The sequence below is a fragment of the Rhea pennata genome, chromosome Z, assembly GCF_028389875.1.
Source record: "Rhea pennata isolate bPtePen1 chromosome Z, bPtePen1.pri, whole genome shotgun sequence".
Taxonomy (NCBI): domain Eukaryota; kingdom Metazoa; phylum Chordata; class Aves; order Rheiformes; family Rheidae; genus Rhea; species Rhea pennata.
In genome coordinates this window covers 40116887-40142926 of record NC_084702.1, presented here as the reverse complement: position 1 = coordinate 40142926, position 26040 = coordinate 40116887, and the positions used below count along the sequence as shown (strand labels likewise).

Genomic DNA, 26040 nt, shown 5'->3' with positions numbered 1-26040 from the left:
CAATTATTAAAAATGATTTAACTATCAAAATGGCTCTCCTAGAGATGTTCAGATTGTCTTAGTAGGTTATTTATGTTGATCAAAGTATTTTCAGTGATACAGAAAAATGAACTCAAGTCTCTTCCTTCAAGACAACATTAAATTTGGGGTTGAGCTGGGGTGGTTGTTTTTGTTTGGGGAAAAATTAAGAACCAGCTGGAACTGGAATTCCAGTTCGAATCCTAAACCTAATCTGCATTTTCTTCACATCTGCATAAGTAATGCTTCATTTCTACACCAGGCGCACTGTTTATGAGAACAGTATCTTTATTACTATAATACAGGGATCACAAATATAAAGGTCTCTGCTTTCTGTGGAACTCCTAAATCTTACACAATTCAGGCTTCCCTCAGGAACTGCTTGTACAATGCATCAAAGAACCTGAAGATCAGACCTCCTGAGATGTTGCCACATTTTGGAAGATAAAGATAATGAGAGGTAAAGAGTCAGAAACTAAGAAAAAGAAAGTAGAATATGGGGGAGCAGGCACTCTTACAATCAAGACACAGAATGAAAAGCAGCTGAAACTATAGCAAAGAAGGGAGAAAGGCTTCAAATCTGAATCTTAGAAAGAAGGAAAGGATTTGGTTGAACTGTAGTGAAGAATAGGAGCTTGTCAATACTGAGACTCTGAGGAAAGCTAGGACAACTGAAAAAAAAGATATAAATTTGAAGTTTATTCTTAACACATTCTAAGCCGCTAAAGCAAGCAGAGTTAAGCTGATGTAAGGCCACTTCAGAGTAAGATCATTCACACAGGGATCAATGCATTTTAATTAAAGAATGGTGGTAGCAAATGAGTCTTAGCTATGCAGGTCCTGTAGGAACAAGGACAAGGAGATAAAGAGAAGGGAAGATACAAGAAGATAAAGGATACAATGAAGAGAAGAAACCTGGAAAAGATTGTTTGGCAAAAGAAAAAAAGAAAACTTCATCCTAGTTATCCACATCTTTGACCATCCTCAGCTGTACTCAGTTTCTTCAAGATACTTGTATGTAGAAGCAATATTTGACATTGCTGATAAGCTCTAGAAGATTCTACTGCTGGTTCAGCAAGACATCCTATAAAGTTCTTGTGAACACTGTGAAGATCACAGAGTCTGCTAGAGCTAATCAGCTGGATATCCGGTGCATTACTACAGGAAATAATGAAAACAGCAAAAGCATTTCAAATAAGAGCACAGGATGTTTCACCTCCCTTGTTCCTGTTATTTAATAATTTAGCTGAGGCAGTAAGACTGCTGGACTTTAACACACAGTGGCCTGTTCCTTCACACGTGAACTTGTTTCCCACTTTGATCCTGCCAGCAGTGATTTGCAAGTTCCACCAATTCCTTGCCAGCTACCCATATGACATCTACATGCACAAGGTGTTTGTTTCCCTTGGTCCTTTCAGACAAAAGCTTTTTGAGATGTTTTTCAACTGCACCTACAAGAGCTCATAGAACAAATAAAGTACCTTTTCCCAAGTGACTGTAGTTGAGCACACTGATAAGGATAGAGCTAATCCAAACAGCCTGATCTGGGGTAGTTCTTCCTACCATTTCCAGTCAGCAAAGTCTGGAGTCTCTGTTTACCCTGATAGAATATGGCTCCAGTCATATCAGTTAAGAACTCAATACTGTAGAGTGCAGGTGCTGTATTCCATAAGACAAGCAAAAATGCTGAGGCCTACTATAATTAGTTTTCTCATAATGTCTGGCAATTTTATATGTTTTAAGGTTGATGAGTAATGAAAATAAAAAACATTCTAAAATTAATGAGAGTTGAAAAAACTATGAAAAGAAATATTTTCTTATCTATTCTTGTTTTAAGATCAAGAATTATTTCTTCTTTTGAGCTAAAGCACAAGCAGTGCTTTTTCAGCCAGCTCATAGGACATGGCTTTTGGTTGAAATTCTTCAGTGTTCTTGTTCTGACTCCAAGCATAACCAGACCCGAACCTATACAGCTGAGCTGCAGGAAGTTTCTTTCTGAAAGGATTTATCTTCTGATGTTGGCACAGAGCTGCCATGTTGTGTCCTGAACTATTGCTACCCAAGACACCACTGCAAAGGAAATAATGAAGGGAAAGAAGCTGTGAACAATGTGCCTTTATGTCCTACTGTTTTCCAGGAATAGCATGGCCAGTCCTGCCTGTGACACAGCTTTCATACACCTTGCCCTAGCGTATCCCTGAATCCAGCTTATGTAACTGATCGCTACTCTCAAGGCTCAACATGTCATATGCAAGACTGCTGTATAGCTCTGCCAGTCTCAGGTCTTGCAAGCTATTAAAGGCAATTGTAACTTTCTTGTATAGAGTCTGTAGTCCAATTCTATAGTTCCCCCCCCTTCCCTTTCAAACCATGAAAATTACAGTATTCTTATTTCTCTAAAGCAAAGAGTTCCAAAGAGCCGCAAATTAGCTATGTGAGAACAGGATGAATAATACGTTCTAACCACTGTGAATTCCAGTTAGGCATTAATTCCCACTAACTGACTTCTTTGAAAAATGTTCATACAGTGGCAGGCTGCAATAAAATCTCTTAGAAATGATCCACTGATATGAAATCCACAAAATTTGCCAGAACCTAAAATTTCAATTTTTATGCATTTTTAGTAGATCTAAGTTCTATATGAATGAAAAAATGAGATATTTTTAAAATCAAAAGCAATTATCAAATATTTGGTCTTTCTGCAAAGAAACTTATCATCAATTTAATATATCTACTGTGTATGGAGGCTATACCCTTTTTTTGGAAGTAGGTGCAAAATTCTTCATCCCTAAAATCCTTAGCTTATTCACTTGTGATCATCACTGGGGGAAAATACCAGAAAATATTCTGTTCATCGCTTTTTTTTTTTTAGTCTTCCTTTTCACTTTCTATCCAGAAATAATCCAGCAAATGAGTTTATTCCCTGGGACATTCTATAGAAACAGTAAGCAAACTGACTGTTCCCACCACTGAGATCTGTGCAAGCTTCGAGTATATTGGTCAGGTAAAACAACAATGTGTCTACATCAAACAAGGGAGTTTATTACAAGACCCCCCAAAGCAGGGTTTATTAACCCTGGCAGAAGGCGGTGCTAACACAGCTGTAACACTTTCACACAAAACATGAGAGCTAATTCGAGCAGCTCTGCGCACTGAGCCATGCTTACACTCCTGTTTCTACACTCCAGTGCACTACATGCAGGAAGGTAAAGAATACTGTTCCTTGTCATTTTGCTCTAAAAAAGCATCTAGCTGGTGCAGCCACAGAGCTGCTGCAAATCCAGATGTCCTGCCGGTAGATGTCCTTGCAGTAAATTTACTGGACCAATTCCCAGCTCTTTAGAAGATTTTTTTTTTTTTTTTTGATAGGGTCATTGCTAGATGTGCTGGTGACTGAGGGACTACCCTCACTCTACTTAGACTGACCACTCCTTGTATTTTTGTCTGGGTCAATAGCTTTGATTTCTACTTTCAAATAAAACAGGGTTGACAATCAGATACAAGGTCTGAAGGCCTTAATGGTTTTTTTTTCTTTTTTTAAAAAAAGTTTATTGCCAGATAATACTACTTTTCTCCAGTGGAAATCTGACTGCTGATGACAGCCTAAATTTGTTGTACGAAGTTCAAGAACTGAACTTCAATGTTACTGCTCCTCATACTCTACACAAGCTCTAGAAAACCTACTTGGCACAGTAATCATGCCTTCAACTCCCCTAGTCTATTAATAAACCTGTTTAAAGTATATTTTAGATCCAACAACTAATTTGCAAGAAATCCATCACTAAAACCAGGGCTTTCCTGAAGTCTCAAAGCACACCATTAGCTTCACATTGTGTTTGCTCATAGGAATGTCTCCTTGTTTGTTTTGAGATAACTGACAATGGGTGAACAATAACACAAAAATTTATAAAGTACTTGTTTCTTTATCCATCAAGTCACCTCTTGTGTAAAGTGATAGCTGAAAAAAAACATTTTTTTGAAGATAACTTAAGAATCACCAGATTATTTGCCAGTGCTAATGCAACATGTATTTATATCTTTAAAGCAAAGTTTTGGTATTTACCAGTGTTGCTAATTCTTGCAATTTTTATCATAAGGCTGGTAACACTGGGTATTTTCTTTGATGCTCCAGCTTTTGGAATCACCTTACTAAATGAATTTCCAGGAGTAGGAAGATTCTTCCCCTCTCTAGTGTGCCTTTTAAGCTTGCCTATCTCATCATTTTGAAAGCCTGACCTATGGTTCCTGAATAGTGGAGTATAGCACACTATATCTCTTTGTAATTCTAGAGATCTCAAAAAAAGAGAATTTTATGTTGAGATGTCAGGAATGAGTCAGTGACATATTTTACTGCCACCTGTCAGATCTAGATTTAGAAATCCATTCCACTGATAAAAATCAGCTTTTTGAGTACCATTTCTTGCAGACAAAAGCAAGTTTGTTCTGCTCGTGCTCCGAGATGGTTTTGAACTGGGAACAGGGTAACTGTGCTCAAAACAGCACCCACAGCTAACAAACCCAGGCAAGAGCTTAGATTAGTCCAAAAAGGGACTCATCTATTAAAGTCTTTCTGAAAGGAACAGTAGAAGGGGGTAATGGACTCCAATATCCCCCCTCTTTTTTTAATATTTCTCTTTTATCAATTTATCCAATGAAGGGCCTGAATCCATAGTCTTCATCCCTGAATCATTCAAAGGTCCAAGAGAACTACGCATAAGCAAGAGCAGCAGGATCTGGTTAAAGAAAATATTTGTGTTACCTATTCTGCAGCCTGGCTTTCAAAAGGTATTGTGCACCTTCAATTGTTACCAACTTCACCAGGAAGTCTTGAATAATCAGCAGCTCTGAAAGCATGATACCCCCTTAAAGCCTCCATAATTGATAATTGCAAGCATGCTGAATTGTAAGAGCAAATCCCTATAGAAACTACAATATAAAAATCTCTTTACTTGTAATACTGGGAAAAATATCAAGTATATCTCTAATAAAACATTTCCTTAATAATTGAAATAAATGGTTAATAATAATTAATCATTATTATTAAGCAAAAAAAAAGATATCTCTGTAGCCTTTCCACTAAATATATACGTCAAGCAATTAATGATTACATCTCTTCATGTCCCTATTTAAAAAGATTTTTTTTCAATTCTGAAAAACTGGAAATAAGACACAATATATTTAGTGACTAGACGAAAGTCATGTAATTCTGCATCTGAGGAGATTAGAAAGAAAATAACTCTATATACAGCACTTTAACTGACAGTACAGCTCTCCTATGCATAGCATGTAAATAAGTCTCTGACAATTAACTCACATTCCTCTTCTACATAAATCCTACAAAGAAAAAAGATCCAGTCATATTTCCATTTCACTTTACAATGCCTAGACCAGTTCTGATGCATACTGAATATTAATAAGCTAACAAGAAACAATCAGGGATCATTCTGTATAACGTACATCTATCCTTCAACAGCTTTCCCAAATACACATTTCATTGTCTACAGACTTTCATAATCTCCCTAATACAATTTGCTCCTAATGGCAATTTCTAAACCTATAATTTCCTCATAGAAAAGACAGAAACATAAGCAGCACTTGTTTTCATTTGATGAGTACAACTTAAATGAACTTCTAGCCTGATGGTCTGCCACAAATTCAACAACACTTACAAGGATTGCCAAAAGGTTACAGAAAGGCCTATACTCTCATGTATTACTTGATACCAGCAGATCTTCAGTATTTTAATTCTTGGGCTTGAAATTAGCATTATGAAGTAACTGAACAAAGTCACTGAACGGTGACATTATTTTGCTATTTGAAAAATCTACGAAAAACTCTATGCTACTTCAGTGACACAGTGTTATCTCATCTTTTCCTTTATTATGCTGCTGACCTGAGAGGGGCTCCAAAGAGTCAAGTAGTAACACTGCTTTTTTTTCCATTGAGTCAGCCTACAAAACCTCCTTCAACAACTGTTTCGCCTAACAGCAGGCCCACATCTGAAACTGCCCACACCAGCAGAACCCAAGAACGGCCACACTGGAGATTAAGACCAAAAGGTCACTTACCTGGGAATATCCTGTCTTTAGCAGCAGCCATAAATAAACCCCCAGAGAAGAGCCATGGACAAGAGAAGCATTACTGAAAGCTTGCAGGGCTGCACACATTTAATTTACCGTTTCATACCATTTTTGCATACTTTCATGAACAGCATGTTTTAGCTACCTAAGAGGAAGGAAAATACAGTAACTAATTCAAAATTATAAGCCTCAGAATGATCCATTAAAAAAAAATATATTTACAAGTGGTGCATTTCTCCTTGTAGGTATGAAAACATCCTGCTCTGAATACTGCAGAGTACTGACACTTGATAGGGCGCAATCAGTGAGCAGATACAAATCACCTGAGTTTTGCTATCTGCCTCTAACCTCACCAGATCAGAGGATCTCAGTTTTAAGACTATTTCCTACCTCAGCAAAAAATGTCCTTTATTTTAGCAAAATATACTTCCAGACAGGAAATTCTTCATCTAGTGGGTAAAAAGGCAACCTTTCAATACTGGGCTGCTTTTTCTTTTAAGCAAATGGCAGCTGCCTGAAGCTGCTCAAGGAAGCTAGAACACTCAAGGAACCTTGAGGGAGAAGCATTTGCAGGCGAAGTGCAAGGGAGCTGGTCAAAAGTGCATAACAAATGCTATTTAACCCGTGACTGTCATTCATCACGGATGTCATAGAATATATGTGGTACCTACAAAAATGTTAATCAATTCCAAAAAAGGACTGTCCCACACGATTCCATTTCCTTCTAAATAGTAAGTTCAGTCTGGCTTCTGTTTGACTTATTTAATTATGTTGTGTTATCTGGCTTAGAAGAAACAAAACAATATTTTACAAACTTTATTTCAATGTTGATAAAGCATAATATACACTCAGCAATTGCTTACCAAATCTCTTCCCTCAAGACCACCCTGAAACTCTAAACAAGTCAAAAAGGCCACACTGAGAATAAATATCAAAGACATTGCCAACTTCGTCTTTTTGTCTAATTAGTAGACAAGCTCATTAGTGTACAAGTCTATAGGAGATTATGCCTGCAGCCTTTGCTCACATCAAGAATTGCAGAAAAGTAGGTTGTAGTCACACATGCAGAAGGCTGCACAGTGCTGGCAGCAATAGCAACGTATGGGAAAACCGGAGACTGAGAAGCCTGTTGCCCTAATGAAGTGAAAATTCTACAACACACTGTGCTATAAAATGAGATTTGGCATCTTAGGGAAAGAACCAAACAATAGATTCAATAGCTCAGAGCACTACTGACGGAGCATGTCCCAGCTTCTTTCATCAGGGCTGTTTTCTATGTGAAGGAGGAACGGGTGGGAAAGTAATCAAGGTCCTTAGCATTCGAACGCTACCATGTTCCATGGAGCATTGCACCATGAATGAACCAATTTAGCCATGGGTCATAAACAAACACTATCATTAGAAAATATATATGACAGATGTGTGTGTGGGGGAAGGGAGGGCGAGTGTTTGAGTGTCTGTATATGCATGTGGCGGGGGTGTGTGTTAATTTATAATGTAACTATGATAGCCTGCCTCTGGGTTCAAACAGTTTGGCACCAACCAGCATCGTTTAATAAAGCCAGATTTTAGTACTTGTTCAACACACACAGGCAACCAACACTAAAAACACTGATGAAATGCACTAAGAACTGAAAAGATAGTTTGTGTTTGAACCGAAGACCACTGCAATCTCTCCAAGTAGGAGTAAGTCCATCTAATTATTAATGGTACATTGTAAGATAAATTTTAGCCAAAAAATAAAATCAAAAAATTCTTTTAAATAATTTGAGGATTTTTTCAACTCTTATTAAAAAAAAATTGGGGAGATGGGAGAGTCACAGCTGTTACAAATCAAATTTATTTAAAAGGATAATGTGAAACAGCATGTTTGGGAAAGTTCATGATCATAGCAGAATTAAATCATTTTTACAAAGCATTTATTTGAAAAGTTCAGTACACAAACTTTGAATACAGCAGAGAATGTTTCCCTTGTAGTTTAGGTTTAATTTCATTCCTGGAAACTGCTATAAAACTTTTGTTTGCTACAGAGAGATTCTTTATTTATGCTCATTTTTAGTTTTAAGACCTATGACAATTACCAGATTGCTCATTCTCATCACAAAACAGATAGAGCAGCCACATATATTACCCTGCCTGCCTCCTGGAATTACTCAGCCAGCATGCTGCACTCTTAGTTCTTTTTTGAGCAGCTAGTTCAACAGTTCTTTTCACTGCTGACATCTAGCCCTTGAATTTGAAAAACAGTATTTTGAACTTTACATGTGTGTTGGCACATCACCATCTACAGCAACAGCATGACACAGATCATTACACCTTAAAAAGGTGATTCTCATTCTGGTATCATTTTCTGCCTGCTACAAGACAAACTCTATATTCATTGGCTTTACAAAGACAAATCTGCTTATTTCAGCAAGAATTTTGGGTATACCAGAAATGCCAGACTGGTGCCTGGGTGCCTACTGTCTCTAAAGCCACTAGCCTCCCCCTCCTTCTTCCCCTTCCAAAAAACCTCTTTCTTCAAAAACAGGGGCTACCACTACTTAAAAGGAATGAAATATCAAACTCTAACTTCTAATAAGTTTAACTTCTGTATCTAGATAGGCCTTTGCTTCCTTGCTGAGGCTACTGATAATTATCTTAAGCAGTGCCAGATGGAGTGTTTTTTTTTTTAAAGGAAGTTTTATTAGTACAGTGGAAACTGGACAAAAGCCATTAACTTATTTCATACAGTTGACCAGTCAGCTGTCCAATAGTAAGGCCTTCCACTTGCAGTCGTAACAACGTGAACTCAGCACTGGCCTAGAAGTAAAAAGATTCTGTATTCTATTACTAATTTCCTTTAAAATTCATAAATTGTAAATCCTCTTTCCACCTATTTACTCAGGTTTTAAGATTATAACACAATTGCTTACTGTACTTCTTCCATTGGTTCATGATGAGATACTACATTCAAATTTTAAAAGCGACCAGCTTTTAAAACTAAACGTCTCGCTGCAAACCGCTGACTCCGACAAGCCTCACAGCACACACAGAATGCTTGCTGGAGAACAATGCCTCTTCTTGCTGCGGTATTATGTATCAATCTCTTTTCCCCACAGAAAAACGTCTTTCTAAACCAATCACTGGTGATGCTTGGCAATGAGGGGGGAAAGCTTTCTTTTTCTATCAACAGCTTGTTAGAAAAGTTAAAGGAATCTCAGGAGATTTCCCAGTGGCAAGAAATAGGGTATGGGGACAGAAGAGATTGCCCTTTCAGGCTTTCTATCCCACCTACAGAATTTTATATGAAGGGTAAAGGAATCAGACAGAGACAAGGCTACTCTTATCTTTTCCCTGTGCCATCTATTTTTTCATTTCAAGCTTCCTAAACACCTTTGACGGGGACACCTCATCAGAAAGCAATCACCTTACAGCACACTGCAGGTTTGTAAGGCAGAGAAAGTAGTGAAGTAAAAGCACATTCCTCCTGTACCTCTGTCCTTCCTCCATTCATGTATGCTCCAGTACAGATACAGGCCTATATCTATTCCCTTAAACCCTCTGTTTCTAGAAGCCTTCTGTCCCTCAGCCTTGAGCTTACAGCTACTTTGCTCCCTATAAACTCTTTTCCTTATATTTTTCTCTATATTTCTGTATTTGTCCCTCCACTTGTTGGTGGAGTTGGGATGAATCAAGAACACTATGCTACCACAGCCGCACCTGCCCATAATTTCAAGGTTTATGGGCTTCTTGTTGACTTAGTCATGATTTTATCTTTTCAAATAATGTTTTTTTAGAGATTACACATGCTAAAAGCACTGATATGCCTCCATAAACTTAACTTCAGCTTAATTGACTGGGGAGCAACTATTAAAAATACCTTTCTTTTCACTGAAATACTTTGTGTGACGCTTCATTCAAAAAATGTGGTCAAGCGATAGTCTTAACTGTTTTGCTATTAAAAAAAAACAATTTTCTGGAAATTATAGCTTTCTTAGAATCTCTCTAGCAAGCTACAGAGGAGAGACTGAGTTGACATATAAACTTTTCTACATACTCTAACCACTTCAAAGACATTGCCAATATTGATGTGGATAAATTCTGTATTACTTGCCTCCAATATATCCTTCAACAGATAACAGTTTCCCATCTTTTAGCCTGCTCATAGTTAATGCTGAAAATATGCATCAGGTATGAAGTACTCAGTTCAAGAAAAGGGTCTCATTTACACTGAAAAAAATGGGATTTTTCTGCAGTTAACAGAACCATTTTGTCCTTAATTTTTCACTTAGTCCTGCAGGTTCCAGAACGATGTTTTATCTTCTTTTATCATATACTCTAATATAAAGGTACAATGGAGTTTAAGGCACAGAATGACAGAACTGCCTTGAAGATGTCCTAGTTTTTCTAAGTTAAAGCCATGGCCAAAGACAGTGTCCTTGTTTCGCATCTGTTGACATCAACGGAAATACTGCATGTGCTTCCAAGAAATCACAGGCTTCATCACAACAGTGTAACACAGTATTTTACGGAGTATCCCACCCATTTCTTAAAAGATGATCTGCCTAGATAACGAGTCTCCTTTTTACTCAGTGGCTCCTCTGTTTCTTCCTAACTGCACTGCACAGTAACAGAAACCACCTTTTCTTGCTATCAGAGCCTGTGACACCTAAACAGCGGGGCTGGAGCCAACACCATGGCTGCAGTGCTGAGGCTGCTCTGGTAGCGCTCCACAGGAAGCCTGATGCTGTAACATGTTTGTCCTCTTCTCACCTTCTGTTGGTCACACTGAAAATCCAATGACCTTCTCAACATACAACCTCCTTATTTTCCAGACTCTTCAGCGGGCACCAAAAAGGGTTTGGGACAGATACCTAGAGAGTCTGTGGTTTGTACTGAGGAAAAGAAAATGAGGCTGTTTCAGTCTTAACTTCTCCAAACCCACAGCTAGCACAAAGTATAAATCTAAACAAACAAACGCCTGGACTGAAAAGTCTGATTTACCAGCAGGTAACAGGTATGAGTGAAGCAATCAGGCAACACCCATATTTGCAGATGGATTTCCCTGCCCTAATGCATCACCTTCATGGTGTACCCAGAGGGAGAAACTTGGAGGTTTTCCTAATTCCCTTGGCACATTTGATTTACTTAGGTACACATTTGCGCTGTTTCTGTTCCAAGTCTCTCAACATTTTAGCTACAGCATGTTTTAAACATAGACAATACATTTTGTTTTTTAAAGTGTGACCTAAGCAATGAGATTAAAGAATTGAGCGACTGCTTTGTAAATGTATCCCCTTCCTACCACACAGAAGGCCAGTTGCTTGCCAGCAGCCTTCTCCCCATGATTTTGTCTAAAACCACCTGTGAGCTTACAGATGTGTGATTGAGGCATGGACTGAGTGGAATGCCAAGGTGTGAACCAGGCCCATGAGAAAATCTCCTAAACGATCTGTCCCTAGAGCAAACATAGGATATGAACACGGACATATCACACTCTAAAAGGTCTTCTCCAGCTGGGAATCCACTTCTGTGGGACAGTCTGCAGCAGTGGCCACAACACTGTACCTGGCAAAATGGATTCAATGAAGACACCGTGCTAAAGTCAAAGGGCAAATAAAGAGGCGCAGAATCAGCACATGAACATAGACATCGTGAGTCTGTGCCCTTCTGCAGATTCTTAAGAGCCTGTGTAGATCTCAAGAGATCAGCAGGAGTTGGAGCAAAGTACACCAAAATATAAACCTCTCTGTGGGGATCTTGCTTTGGAAAGGAAAAAGAAGGGAAAAAAAAAAAAAAAAAAAAAAAAAAAGGCAGCTAACCCCTCCAAGTCCTTTTGACTTGAGTATGTTTGGGCTTGAGTCCTGAATGCTCAAAGCCACTACAGTCTGGCTAAAAGAACCACTACCTTAACCTTCATTTTCCTGTTCCAGTTCCAACATATATCTATATTTAAGAAAACGACCTGCACATAGGCTGAAAGATGTTGCATCTCAGTGAGACACAAATGAAATGTTTAAAAATAACTGAGTTCATATAGGATTGACTTGAGGCAAAACCCAAATGCTGTTTCTCATGTAGTTAAAACCTGGATTGGAAAAATGAAAATTAAAACAGCCCTGGATATATGGGTCAAACCAATCTCTAGTTGAATTCTAAATTACATTTAAAACGAAGAATTACAAGAACTACCATTTCTTTATTCTGCTAAACACTTGTACTATATACAGCTGCTGTAGTCTGTGCTTCTGCATCTTATAAAAACTTATATATAGCAAGCTTCCAGAATTTTGAAAATATGTAAGACAGTAGATAAATACTCTTCTAAGCTAGGGAAAACTTAAGGGGAAGTGTTAGAGACTACTGTCAGAAACCAGTTAATAGCTTGGAGAAATTTTAAAACTCCTGAGCAAGAAAAAAAAAAAAGTTTAAAGTACTTGGAATCTCTCTATTTCCTTCTTTCTCAAAAAAAGTCTAATTTGTCTCAATCTATGCTTTTAGACTCCCTTTACTACTATTTTAATAATTATAAAAAAAGAACCAGAGCTCAGGACAGACTGAATGTTAACCTGAAAAATTGTTTTTGCTAATATGCACAAACATGGTTTCCGCACAGTGCAAATTGTATTAATTTTGTGTTCAACTGGTTGCACTTGCACAGCTTGTCTTATCTATCCTGTAGGGCCGAGCAAAACTGTGCAATGACTGAAAGTAAACATGAATTTGTTTTCTGTAAAAGCAGGACTGAGACGTGAAAACTGAATAAGAATCTTATTAGCAATTCCTCATGTAGGTAGCATGTCTCACTTTAATCATATGCTTTATGGCCTTTACTTATTGCTGTGAATTGGCTGCTAGAGCTTTTCTGCACATCCATTTTGCTAACCCACTTTCAAATGTCTTTATAGAAGAAAACTGTAAACTATATTGCTTCTTATACTGTAAACGGCAAGACAAGGCATTTCGGAACCTTCAAAGAGTATGGCTTGTGTCTCTCATTTCCTGTTTGTTCCCCACTATTTTCACTACCCAAGTAATCATGTAGCTGCCTGAAGTGTCTGCACTGAGATTTAGAAACACTAGAGGGCAGGCTACATATAAAAGAAAAAGCATTTTCCTGTTAGCTTTCACAACGTAAATAGCCCAGCAGAGAAAACTGTATACAAAATTAGATACTCACTTTTTCACTTTCAGTATAAAAATGTGGCCAAGCCCTGCTTCTGTTTGTTTACACAGTATGAGTTGCAGCTTTATCACTGAATATAAGAACTGTATCATAACATGATAGTTTATTTTTTCTTGAAATCTGTAGCAATTTCTACGGCCATTATAGAAGGGTAAGAAAAGCTACTTGCCCTCTTCCAGATTCTGCAATACAACTAATGAAAAAATGTAATGAATTCTAGGTAAATTCTGCTGGTAGAAACCTTTAAGAACCTCCCCCTACACACACCCACACACTAAATGCATTTATGTAAATATATTTGGTTCATTCCTATGGAACCCTTTTTTAAATCCAATTGTCTTACAACAGGTTATTACAAGATGTTTGTCCAGAAAAGGAAAACAAAATTGTGGAGCAGCATTCCAGTCTTGCTACTATGTTTTCTTATGTTTTACTTTTGAAAAAATTCCAACCCTAAACACAGGCTAAAATACCAGTTCATCAACATACCCTTGTATTCTGTAGAACAACGCCTTCTTGATGATTTTGATATTAATTTGTTCATGAGCTGAGTTCTTCCGAATATTTTAGATTTCAGGAATTATCATCAACTACTGAAGTCAGAAAGTTCTGTCATTGATATGAATGAGTTGCACTGGGCCTTTTTAGACAAATCCTATGCCTGGTGAAATTAATATGGATATGTAATCTGAAGCAAAACTGTGTCCTCATTTTGTCTGTTTGATGTTAAGAGATCAAATGTTAAATCCTGCTAACCCATATTTTCATGCCCCAACCCAGCAGCTCTGCACTTACTTACTTACATGAGTAATGTAATTGGCTCTGATGACAATACCCCTGTAACTTAAGGCAATTTGTTTGAATAGAGTTTTATAGCACTGAACCTCAATATTCAGATCTTAGGAGTGTGGCACAAAGGAGGAGGTCAGAATTAGTCCTGAAAAAACAGGTGTGAGTACCCATATAGGTATTTCAGATTTTGAAAAGCTCTTTAGGTTCTTTGACTGTGACAACAATGAATTCTTTAAACTGTTTTATACTAAAACTGATTAGAGATCACTTACAGGAAAAAAAAAGTCTAAGGAACTGATTTACTATTCAAGGTAAATCAGTGCAAGTATTCTTACAAGTCCCTTCTCTGATATTAGCAGTCATTATACAACCTACATTTTCCACCCCTCTTCAGCACATCAGCAGCATTTAGTTGCAACACCATGTTACCAGAAAAGGTCAAGCTAACTGCCTTTCTCACATAAACAACACTTGAGTTGGGTGCTGTATGTGTTTTTTGCAGATGATGTCACCTCCAGGATTTCAGCTACACAAGACAGCTTACCACCTAAAAAAGATGAACACCCCCCCCCCCAAAAAAAAAATGCAGACAGAAATGTAAAGGGTGTGCTGAAATGGAATCAGAATTTGTGTCAGAGAACTCACTGCATTACAGATACTTTGCTTTATATTTTTAAAATGTTCTGACAAATCAAAGTAGAATTATTCTCACAGTCAGCCAGTCAGTCAGCAGCCTTCATCTAACACCTTCAGGCTATTAGCTCCAGGTCAGCTAAATATGCCTTTGGACTACACATGCTATGGGGCAAGAACAGGGCCCTCCCTCCCCCCCCTTTTTTTTTCTTGCACATCTTGGGAAAGGAAGTGTTCTGGCAGTATCTCTAGGTCTTATGCTCAGAACAGGATAAAGCAAAAAAAAGAAGACACCACCCTACAACATATGCCTCTCGTGACGGAATTAATCAGTGTATCTGAACATGCTGAACTTCCCTGCAACAGAAATAAAAGGAAACACCTTGCAGATAATAATGAAAAAGCATAGTAGCTCATGCAAAACTTTTCCTTTTCCCACAACAGCTCTTTAAGGATTTGATTCTTAATTTCTTTGAAAAAGAAAAACAAAATTCCTATTCAAGAATCATTTCACCAGGAAGGAAAAGCATTTGGACCCCAAAGAATCACTACAAAAAGTTTGTCTTCTCATTTCTTCACAAAATCTGAAATGATTCGCCTCTAATTCTTTTCCAGGTGGGAAAAAAAAAAGGAAAAAAGAAAAACAGTCTTCTGCACAACCTATTTTTATTAAAAAAGAAAAAAAATCTTACTGAATGGACATAGTTCTGAAAAATAATGTTATATAATCACCTTCCTATAGCAGATATTAAAAATAAATTTAACTTAGGTAACTTTTCATTAAGATAGTTAAAATCAGCAAGCAATAATTGCAAAAGCTGAACACTCATTTAAAAAATACAATTTGTTTGGCAGCTGATCGGTTGAATGCTATTCGAAGTTTATAGACATAGAATCAAGTTTTTGTTCATACAGAAAACTAAATTCAAAAGTTGATTTTAATGTTCTATGCCCTGCTTTTCATTAGCAAAGATTAGAATTACCATGAGTAGTCAGTAGTATAAAGAATGACCTGAGCTTCAAGATTGCAGTTAAATAGCTTGTGATCCTCTCTATATAATTAAAAAAGGCATTTTGAATCCAGTATCAGACCAGATTCAGCCAGGCTCGTGGTCTGCAATACTACTCAAGAAAGATAACCCTGTTAGGTTTGCCATAGCACACGAATCCAATGACAGATTCGCAGCTATACTCTGCGTGTAGGGCAAATGGAAGAACTGCACCTCTGCAAGGCACAAAGGCATTCTACCTTTTTTCTTGCTTTGGCATTTAAGGATAGGATGTAGTTCCTGGTTTGGCCTGTGCCAATTACAACTGCACTATTTCCCAAGCAGAACCAGTTGCACTGGCCAAAGCACTGGCAAAGCAGAGCCAAGGCAAAGGCTTCAGCTTCCCTTCCCATCAATCCTCCCCATCCATTGGCCTCAAAGCAACTTAAACAAATGTGGAGAGCTCAAGCATTAATACTCCGTGCACCAAAGCGACGGGATACGTCTACAGGGGCGCTCTGTGGCTGAACGAAAGAGGGCCTTCTCCCTTCTTAGATCTATTCATAAGCATGAAATCCAAGTCAATTTTCAGCCTTCCAGGAATATTCAGGCAGTAAGATGCTATTCAACATGTGTAAGCTTTGCAAAACAGAAAGATAAAAATGTAATAGTCTCCCAAAAATAATTCTTGTCTTTTCTTTATGAGCTCAGGAGACCTGTTGGTAAAATTCAGCTGCCTCAGAATATAGATGAACTCTTAAAACCAACTATAAATTGAATGAGCTATATTGAACTGTAAACGGAATAAGGGTTGCTGATGAGGTGTCGGCAGAAACTCTACTTTTCTCTCCAAGAGGAAAAAGAATAGGCCTCTATACTGACTATGCAATCACTTACCACTACACACCTCAGTATCTTGGATGTAAAAAATAAATAGTAAGTAATAAAAACATTAATGTTAACTGAAAGAACAAAGGTACCTCAGAGAGCTGCTTAAATTCATTTCTGAACAGAACGATTCTACATCTAACCTGAAACTAATTAGAGTACTACAAATGCTGAGAAAAAAAATGTAACTGAGTCTGCACCTCTACATCTTTTGACCTAAGATATTTTTCCTTAGTAACAATTTGCTTTTGCAACCAACAGTTCCCTTCTAAAGGGAACTGCAAATTGACCGGGGCATATTATTTGCCCTTTCAGATTGTTAAACTAGCACATTGGTAGACACATGCATTGTGAGTTTAGTAGGAAGGTGTTTCGGCTTAACTTCATATAAAATATGCATATACAATAGAATATAAAAAAGACAGACCATAAAAAAGAAGCTTTGTACTATGTAAGAGTGCAAAATTTCAAGTAGGGATGTTCTGTGTGTTTACCAGTGGGCAAAGCTTTGTTATCTTCAAAGTTCACATGAAATTCCTGGACTTTGAAATTGTTCCTTTGGTAGGACTCCTGAATGTCAATTAGAAATAACAAGCACACATTCCCAAACCACTTATTGATCCAGTTGGAAAAATGACAAGATTGGGTAGTAAAATCCCAAACTGAAGCTTTCAAGCTCATCTTTGAAAGAGAGCTAACCATATGAAAGAAAGAAAGAAAAAAAAAAAGCTAATTTTCCAAACTAGTTCCAATTATATTGAATTCTTTAAACTGCACAGCTTTTAACACGATTCTTTGCTTATGTAAATATTAAGGGACTTTTTTGTGACCAGAAAATACCTATCAAGCTCATCTATACGAGAACTAAATTGCTTTATTAAAACTGCAGGGAATCACTTGATTCTTGAGACACTGAAAATTAAAGTGCAGAAGAAATGGGATTTAAGTATCTGCATACTCCAGGTCACACACAAGTGACAAAATTTTTTTTTCTCAGTGGGGAAAGCAGAAGGACCATGATATGCTTAGTGAAGGATGTCTGTGTGTTATTTTATATTGTGCATAGTTAACAAAAAGCTATTAACATTCAACACTACATGAAAAAAGTCAGTCTTCCAGCTACTTTCTTATTAGACCCATTTACTACTTTACCACTTCTTTCATTTGTCAAATGAGCTACTCCTGCCTACTTACAGCTCTGCATTTCAAAAACTATGCATGTTTTAATGCTAAATTTGTGAACAGATATTGAAACATTATTAAAAAATACTACCAATTCCAACACAGTGCTGAAAGAGTGCTAATTCTGTTTGACAAAAGTTTACATCCCCTTTTCTTCTTTGTAATTCAAACAGCTCTGCAGCAAAAAAAGGGTACTTACTGTCTTTGGACACTGAAAAAAAAGGCTAAATTTAAGGTAACAATGGAAACAATAAACATTAACTCAGTCTCAAACATGATGTCATGTTGTATGTAGCTAGGTTAAAAGAGAATGTAAAACAAATTACCTGGACTGTTTAGGAAACCCTAAATGCCCTAATTTACCCAACCATTTATCAGCAGTACTAATGAAAAGCCTTTCTTGCAGTAGATAAAGGTAGCCATTAGTCTCTGAACTGTACGGTTTTTACCAGCAAGACAAAACAAGAAGCAGATCTTGGGAGTAAATATCAGCTGGATGTTCACATAACAAGGTCCAGAGAGACATAACCAGAAGTTGTCTCTTTTAATCCAACTTTGAATAATGTTGGATGCTGTTTTCTGTTCTTTCAGAGCGCTACTACTGCCAAAATAACTGCAAGGCTTGCAAGTCCGAGTATATCTCGAGCCTTTCCCAAGGCACCCCAACACTATCTGAGGCACTGAAACTATGGCAACCGAATAAGAAAGCAGCTTCCATGATTAATAGATGAAGATCCCAGCGACAGTGCCTAGCTAGGCCATAATTCAAGAACGCAGGAGGAATTAGCATGGAATCAGTCTCAATCTACAAAAAAGTAGATTTCAAAAAGCCTCAACAAAACAGCAAATTTTTTCTTCTGAAAGAAATATTCTACAGAACCATAAACTGTCCAAATTCCTGTTAACATTACAATGATCAGCTGCTTCCAACACAAGTAATGGATAAATACTCATTAACAATGAAGGAATCGATACTGCAAATTTCCCACCTGACTGTATCAAAGCCATACATAAGAATGGCTTTGTAGGAATGGCTGTGTAAGAATACGCAGAACCTAGAGCATCTGAGTGAATCTGAGGAGCCAGAGATAAAGTCAAAACAATGTTTTTTGCAGTCAGAATGTATCTGGACACAAGTTTTCTCAGAGTGTTGGGGATTCATATCAGTGAGTACTTCTTCACTTGCTGAACTAGGACACTCATTTTCACTACTAAAAGGCCCTGTGAGTCTGTCAGAGCCATTGCAAAATTGATGAGAGGTTAGGAACACTTTTTTTTAAAAAAAAGTGCATAATACAATTTCCATTATCATCTCCAGTAATAATACTAGTATTATGGTGTTCATCCACTAGGTGGTTTCAGACTAAGGTGAAAAGACGTAATAAAAATATTCTGTGTTTTCTTCCACTTCTATAAACATGAGATTTTCACTGAAGGCAACTAGCTCTAGACACAATAAAGACATAGGAACTTAGGAACTTAAAAAAAAAAAAAAAAAAAAAAAAAAAAAAGTAGGGGTATTACCTACAGAAAGGGCATGCTGAAGCACGGATTTACCTGGAGAGGATGAGGGAGAAGGAGCCAAGGGCTTCCTTTACTAAGGATTGCGCACATGCTGCTGTGTCACATGATATGCTATGCATCTGTCCCTGGAACCTGTCTTTAACTTCAGCATGGCATGAATGTTGTAAAACTACTACATGTATTTTTGTTGGGAGTTCCTCAGCAGCAGTTTGGTCAGTAGCTTAAAAAATGGCATGGGATACTCCATTACATGTGCATTTCAAATATCTGGTGTAAATACTCCATATAGAAATGGCTATTATTAACGATCGTTTTAAAGGAAAGGTCATCACTGAATGCACTGAATTACCATATGTCTTCACTCTAGAGATACAGCAAATGGCAGTTCTGTTAATAGCTGGTTTATCTACTTCATTTTACATCTCTATTTCAGCCACTACAGAAACACTTTGGGGATTGGGAAACATTCCTTTCATACAAAAATGTCTCTGTATTCACACACAGTACAGTATTCCCCTCCTTTTGGCTGATAAATAACTGCAATTCCATACCGTGGAAGACAACTATCCAGAGGTTTTGCTGCAAATTATGAAATTATGGGATAATGCATGCAAGGTTTTTCTCATTTTCGTCTTCTTGTTTTAAAAGTGGTATCTTCCATTTTATAAAAACTATAGCTGGAGCCAAACTTTAGATTTTGGAGGTCATAAGTCTGGCAGCCTCATTTATATTCATCTGGTGCACAAAAGCTGAGAATACGATTATTTTATGGGAAAAGGCACAGATATTTCATTCCCTTTCCTATTTCCTGTGGCCCGATAATTAACCATTAGTAGTTTTTATGAGTCTGAAGTGACAATACACAAATACCTCTATGCATATCTTTTAAATGAACCACTTCCAAGATTTTCTGAATATTCCAGTGTGCTGTATGTCCACCTCTTTTTTTCTAAAGTTTTCTTCTCAGTTCCTATTCAGTTCTCACTTTAAATTTTAAATCCTTTCACATCTTCCCTTTGCTAAAATGGGATAGGCAAGTGAGCAGCTTGGGAACTCAAGACAACATGCAATATGTGTAATTACGACACAGTAGGTGGCACTCTTCCCTTTAAATCCTTAAGCAATGCCTTGGTGCTGTGCTGCCATAATTGCCATGTTGCAGGCAAGACCTAAAACCAAGGTCTTGTTTGCAGTGGACAATTAAAGATCCTTTAACACTGTATAAATGCTAACATTCAGTTACTTCCACCATCGTGAATATTGGTTCAGCAGAAGAAAGAACATAAGGAGAAAAACAAAACAAAACATGCAAACCCTGATCTCCCAAGGTTACACCTGAAGTAGGAAGTTTGCTTCTGCTTCCCCAGATCCTACACACATATTAGCTGTTCAGTGAAGCTCCTAATAAAAATATTCCTAAAGAAAGTTTTCAAGCTCAGGCCCAGAGTTTCCCCCAGCTGCTTGATTTTGTCTCCAATCACTGTTCATTTTTGCTGAATATTGTTGGTCAGCAACAATTGGACTTCCTATTAATATTGGCTGTATTTTACTGCCAAGATTATCTCCATACATGCTTCAACCACCTCAGAGTAATGCTGATAAATAGAAATGATGATATAATACTGAAAGGATCACCATTAGAAAGCATTGCCTTTTCTTCCATTTTTCTGTTGTCCTGCCATGCAAAAGATGGTAGGAATTTTGCCACAATTTGTTGTAGGCCTGAGTCAGATACCACTTATTCCAGAACACACAGATCTAGGTCTGATTAATTAACATTAAAGGTCTGATCCACAGCAAAAGTACTTGCACCACAGTTTCAGGTCCTCCGTAAGGATTCTCACCAGAGAAAAGTATTTTCAGGCTAGGACATAAGCATGAAGAACCTTCCTTATCTGAAAAATACTTGAGCAACAGCCTCTCACAAAACTACACGGGGAGTGGGGGGGACATACACCATTTACTTTGGTAAGATTTAAATTTGAGTAAGACTTGGCAAGTAAGAAATATGAATGTATCTCCTTAATGAGGAATAGTAGCAGCTAAAATATTGCGGGATCTGTATCAAATGAGGATAGTGAGAACAGCTGTTTCTGTACGGTTCAACTTCCTTCTTGCATACACTGGGTCTGAAATAGTAGAATGCTGTTTTCCAGGATTTACTCTGTTGTTTGTTTTCAGCACTCTACTATAGTGGATGGGAATCAGGTACTATATAAAAAAACATTTGTTTGCATAGCGTTACAATGTGTTCCTGCAAACAAGTTAGATGCGAGGCATGTATTAGCTCAGGTCAATTTAATCCTAAAACATTTTGTGTCTTCCCTGCTGTAAACCATGTGAACTCCTTTCATGTGTATTTATGTATGGCTCTTCAAAACAAGATGACAAATTTCCCCTTCCCTTCACAAAGCATGCACAAACAAGTTCACAATCACCTACTTCCTTTTTAATGCAAACAGTTCTATTCTGGATTTATCACAGGTCATTAATTTGATCTTTCTCCTTTTCTCCCTCTCCCTCCACCCCGATTTAATGAAGGCAAGTCCTTATTTATCCTTAGCCTGATCCACCTCCTTCCTCAGCCTCAAATGGCAGTAACAACACTCCTCAATTCACAAATATTAAGAGGGAACTATTGCTAATCTCTACTTTGACCTTCAAGTAGCTAGAGGTGTTAACTACGTATGTTTCTTGTAGACGTTACTGCCCAATTGTTTTGCTTCAACTAGTACTGTTTAGCTGGTAAGATTGATTTTGCCATCAGAAGTAAACATATACAGTTTTAATGTAGACTAATTGAGAATATACAGAACACCTGTGACCATGTAATTCGTTTTCCTCAGAATATTCACCCATGCTTCAGGCATTCAATACTACATGAAAAGCAAATGTCGCAAGTGTACTTAATACTACTAATTGTTATTGTTAAATCCATTTTGCTTTCAGACAGAAACCTCAACTGAGCAGTTTGCTCCTGAACTAAACTTCCATTAAGTCAGAAGATTTTCTTCAGTAATGAGGGGTAGAAAACTGAGATCAACATTTTTTATGCATAGGAAATTGTCTGAGTTTAAAAAGTTAGGATATTTTCTCTTCTTATTATATTTTATGGGAAGTTATATATTAAAAATGAGTTCCTTTTGGATAAAACTATAGCACAGACAGTGAAATGCCTTGGCAACTATAATTTTTTTTAAGGGTGACAAACCTTGATGTTACAGAAGCTAGTATTTCCATTCAAACATGTATGAGACTATTTTGTGAAGAAAGGGGTTTCCTGGAACAGACCCAATTTTCCTTACAATACACTAGATCTGTTTTTTTTTTTTTTTTTTTTTAATGAGACTAAAGTTAACCAGAGCAAGATCCTTTTGCTTTTCAAGTCTGAAAACAAACAGCAAAGGAAACCTTGAACATGGTAACAGTTGCATAGATCTTATTCACAGAAAGATGCCACACTCTCTTCAAAATCTCCATGAGTTATGTGATTAAAGGAGCCTGACTCTGCTGGACTTTCTCACGTCGATGCCAAAGGATTTACTCAACAAGACTACGCACACAAGAAAGGGTCACTGAATGACACTTAGATTAAATGAATACAAACCAAATACAGTCACTGGAATTACTTTTGCAAAGACAGAGTAGCTAGATATGTGATTTTTCCCACCATATTTGAGGTGCGATTAATTAATTAATATTAGTGCTGGATGATACTAAACTCAAGTTAGCAGAACGTACGTCAAGTAATAAGCTACTGCAAGCAGCTCTGTGACAGAAAACGGTTGGGGAGATTTAGCTCTTCATTATACCTACACCTGCAGCCTGTGTGCAAGTATTCACCTTGCAGAGGCAGGAATTAGCTCTTTTTACAATTAAAGCACGACTAAAGCCTGTATTTTTTGCAGTTCTATTAGCAAAATAATTTTGTGTCTAGAGCAACAAAAGATGCGTACTACACAGCCGCCGCCAGCATCAGCGCGCAGGTTTACAAACTTCAAAAGCAGCAATTAGCTCAGGAGAGGAAAAAAAGCGAGAAGATTTCGCTCTAAACAAGTGGGCGAGAGCAGGGAAAGAAAATCCCAGCCTAAGGAAAACCCAGCAATTACTGCATTACGACTCACCCTCAGCACAGCCATACACGAAAAACGCTGCGGTCACGATTAAAAGGAGCCCTTTCCCCTACAGCAGCCCAGGCTGAGCCGTGCTTTCTCGCTCCCTTTAAACCCTCCGTCTGGGTGCCGGCCAGAGCCGCGGGAAACAGCCGCCGCGAGCGGGGCGGCGATGTGACAGCCAGTCCCGGCAAGCAGCGGTACTTCCTCACACGCCGAGACCCAAACTTTCCGCCGCCCGGGCCGGGCCGGGCCGGGCCGGGCCGGGCCGGGCCGGCGGTGACCGTTGGCCGGCCGTAACGGCTGCGCGCGCCGGCGGCCCCGCCACCCCCAGCGCACCAGCGGGCGTTGCAGGCTCCCGCTTCGGCTCATGCGACCTCGCAGCCAGAGCACTTAACGCGCGTTACTCCCAAGTGAGAGCTTTCCACGCTCGTGCACACGGGGGAGAAAGGGGCGGAAGAAAGGAAAAAAAAGAAAAAAACCCAGGTCCCTCCCCTGAGCGGGCTCCCGGCGAGGAGGCGCCCGCCGCGGAGCGCGGTGCCGCTCGCCCCGCGGCGCCTTCAGGAGGGCTGGCCGCGCAGGAACTCCTGGTGCTCCTGTCAGCCCCTTTCAGGAAAACTTTCTTTTCTCCACCGCTTCGGCCGGTTCCCGCGGGGCCGGAGCTCAGCGGGAGGGGCTGCCCCGGGGAGCGGCGGGGCAGGGGCTGGGGCGGCGAGGGGCGCGGAGCTCGGCTGCCCCGCGGCGCTGCCGCTCGGCGCTGCGCAGGCAGCTGGGGGCGGCCGGCCCAGCCCGGCCCGCGGGGCGCCCTCTCCCGCCGCCGCCGAGCGGGGCCAGCGGGGCTGCGGCGCTCGCCCGCGGGCAGAGCGGCGGCTGCCAGCGCTGGGGAGAAAGGGGCGGGAGCAGCCCTGCCCCAGAGCCGCCCTTCTCCGCGAGCCGCGCGCAGGGAGCGCGGCCGCTTCCCGCACAGCGCTCGCCTCCGCGGGCAGCGCGCCGCGGCCCCGGCCGCAGCCCCGCGCCGGCGAACAAAGCCCGCGGCGGCGCAGCGCGGCCCCCAGCCCCCGGACGCGCCGCCAGCCTTGAACAAGCGGCGCGGCGCGGCCCAGCCCCGCTCCCCTCCGCGCGAAACGGCAGGGCCGGGGTTGCCGGTGTGGGGTGCGCCCTCGTTGTCCCCCTAACAAAGACTTTCTCCGCCCGCCCCGACCCAGCCCACACGACGGGCCCGGCCCGGCCCGGCCCTCCGCGGGTGCGGGAGCGCCGCGCCGCGCATGCAGCCCGCTCCCCTCGGAACCTGCGCGCACGGCCCGCGAGAAACGCCAGTACATGCAGCGCCCAGGGGGAGGAAAAAGAAGGAAAAAGAAAAGAAAGGCGAAGCCACGAGATGCCTGGGAAGTGCTAACAGCAAGCGCAGCCTATGCACTTGCAGGCGGCTCTTCTCCTCCTCCCCTAGGCGCTACAAACGCTGTCGAGACAGAAAGCAGCAGCCAACCTTAAACCACACACCATCCTCTCTCCTCCCGAGCCTGCCAAGGCGACCCAGAGCCTTCCTTCCAAGCAACCCCGAAACATCAGATACAGATACGGACAAGGGAGTACTGTACCTTTTCGGTGCATGTATCTAGGCAGCTAGAGGACAGAACTAGCTGCTGTAGTGTCCCATTTAGTAATCCATTTAAGGGGATCTCTCTGAGAAACTGGAGCCACTCTCTCCTTTGCAATCCTTTGTCATTACTACATGTGTGCTTCCTGGGGGATGGAACATTTAGTATTTCTACTTTCTGAATTGCAAATGCAATTTGTTCATTTCCAATGATGGGAGAAAAGGGAGGAAGGGGGGGAAGCGTTCGCAACTCCTCTGCAAACCCAAATTCCACTACGGTTCCACTCCAGTAAGTCCCCTTCAGTCGTGTCTTAGGAGGTAAGTCATTTCAGGGTCTTGTGCTGCTCCCTTTCTACCAAAAGTGCTCCTGATGCGAAGGCTGCTGCAGGAAAACTCCTAGGCTGGAGGCACGCCGGCGCCGGGCAGAAGAGCGGAGTCGCTGCTAGCCCGGGCTCGCGGTCATGAGCGGCGGACGAGAGCGGGCTGCGCCGTGCCGTGCCCTGCCTCCCTCCACTGCCGGGCTCCCCGCGCCCTGTCACTGGGACGCGCTCCGCCGCCGGGGGCGGAGCCAAATCCCGGACTGGATCGCGCCGGACGGGCGCGCCCCGCCCCGCCCCGCCCGCCGCGCAGCGCCGGGGGCTGCGGGGGGCGGCAGGGGGGCGCCGCCGGCCCCGCGCAGCGGGCCGGGAGGGGGGCGCCACGCGGGGCAGCCGCGGCGCTCCGGGAGGCTGGGAACCAGCAAGGATTTGCTCATCGATTTTCTTAAATGGAGAAGTTTTAAGGAACGAGGGTAAGTGAATTCCTCAGACTTTGTGACCGCCGCTGCCCCAGCGGCGGCTGGGGCAGCACCGCACCCGGGGCACAAACGGCCTGGAAAGTATGCGGGGTAAAAATAGCCTCGGCACGAAATACTCCCCTGCAAGTATGTAAATATAACGTATAGATGATCTGCAAAGGACAGGCTATGCCAGTGACATTACCAACGTATCTGCTGTGATAGTCTGAACATTATGTTTGAAATTTTGTATTTACACGCAAGGGCTTTTTATTTTTTTTT

At 40.4% G+C, this 26040-nt stretch overlaps 1 protein-coding gene across 3 annotated transcripts in view; it reads right to left on the bottom strand.

Annotated features, from left to right (window-relative positions):
* The window catches only part of SEMA6A (semaphorin 6A), a 116122-nt gene extending 90639 nt beyond the window's left edge, over positions 1-25483 (bottom strand). For 2 of the 3 annotated variants that reach the window (XM_062599142.1, XM_062599144.1), the window contains exon 1: positions 24985-25483. The gene's annotated coding sequence lies outside the window, so the exon portion shown is untranslated. Of the gene's footprint in view, positions 1-23398; positions 23569-24984 lie in introns of those variants that run through there. The other variant, XM_062599143.1, reaches the window with a different exon arrangement.
* Positions 25484-26040: the final 557 nt, after the last annotated feature.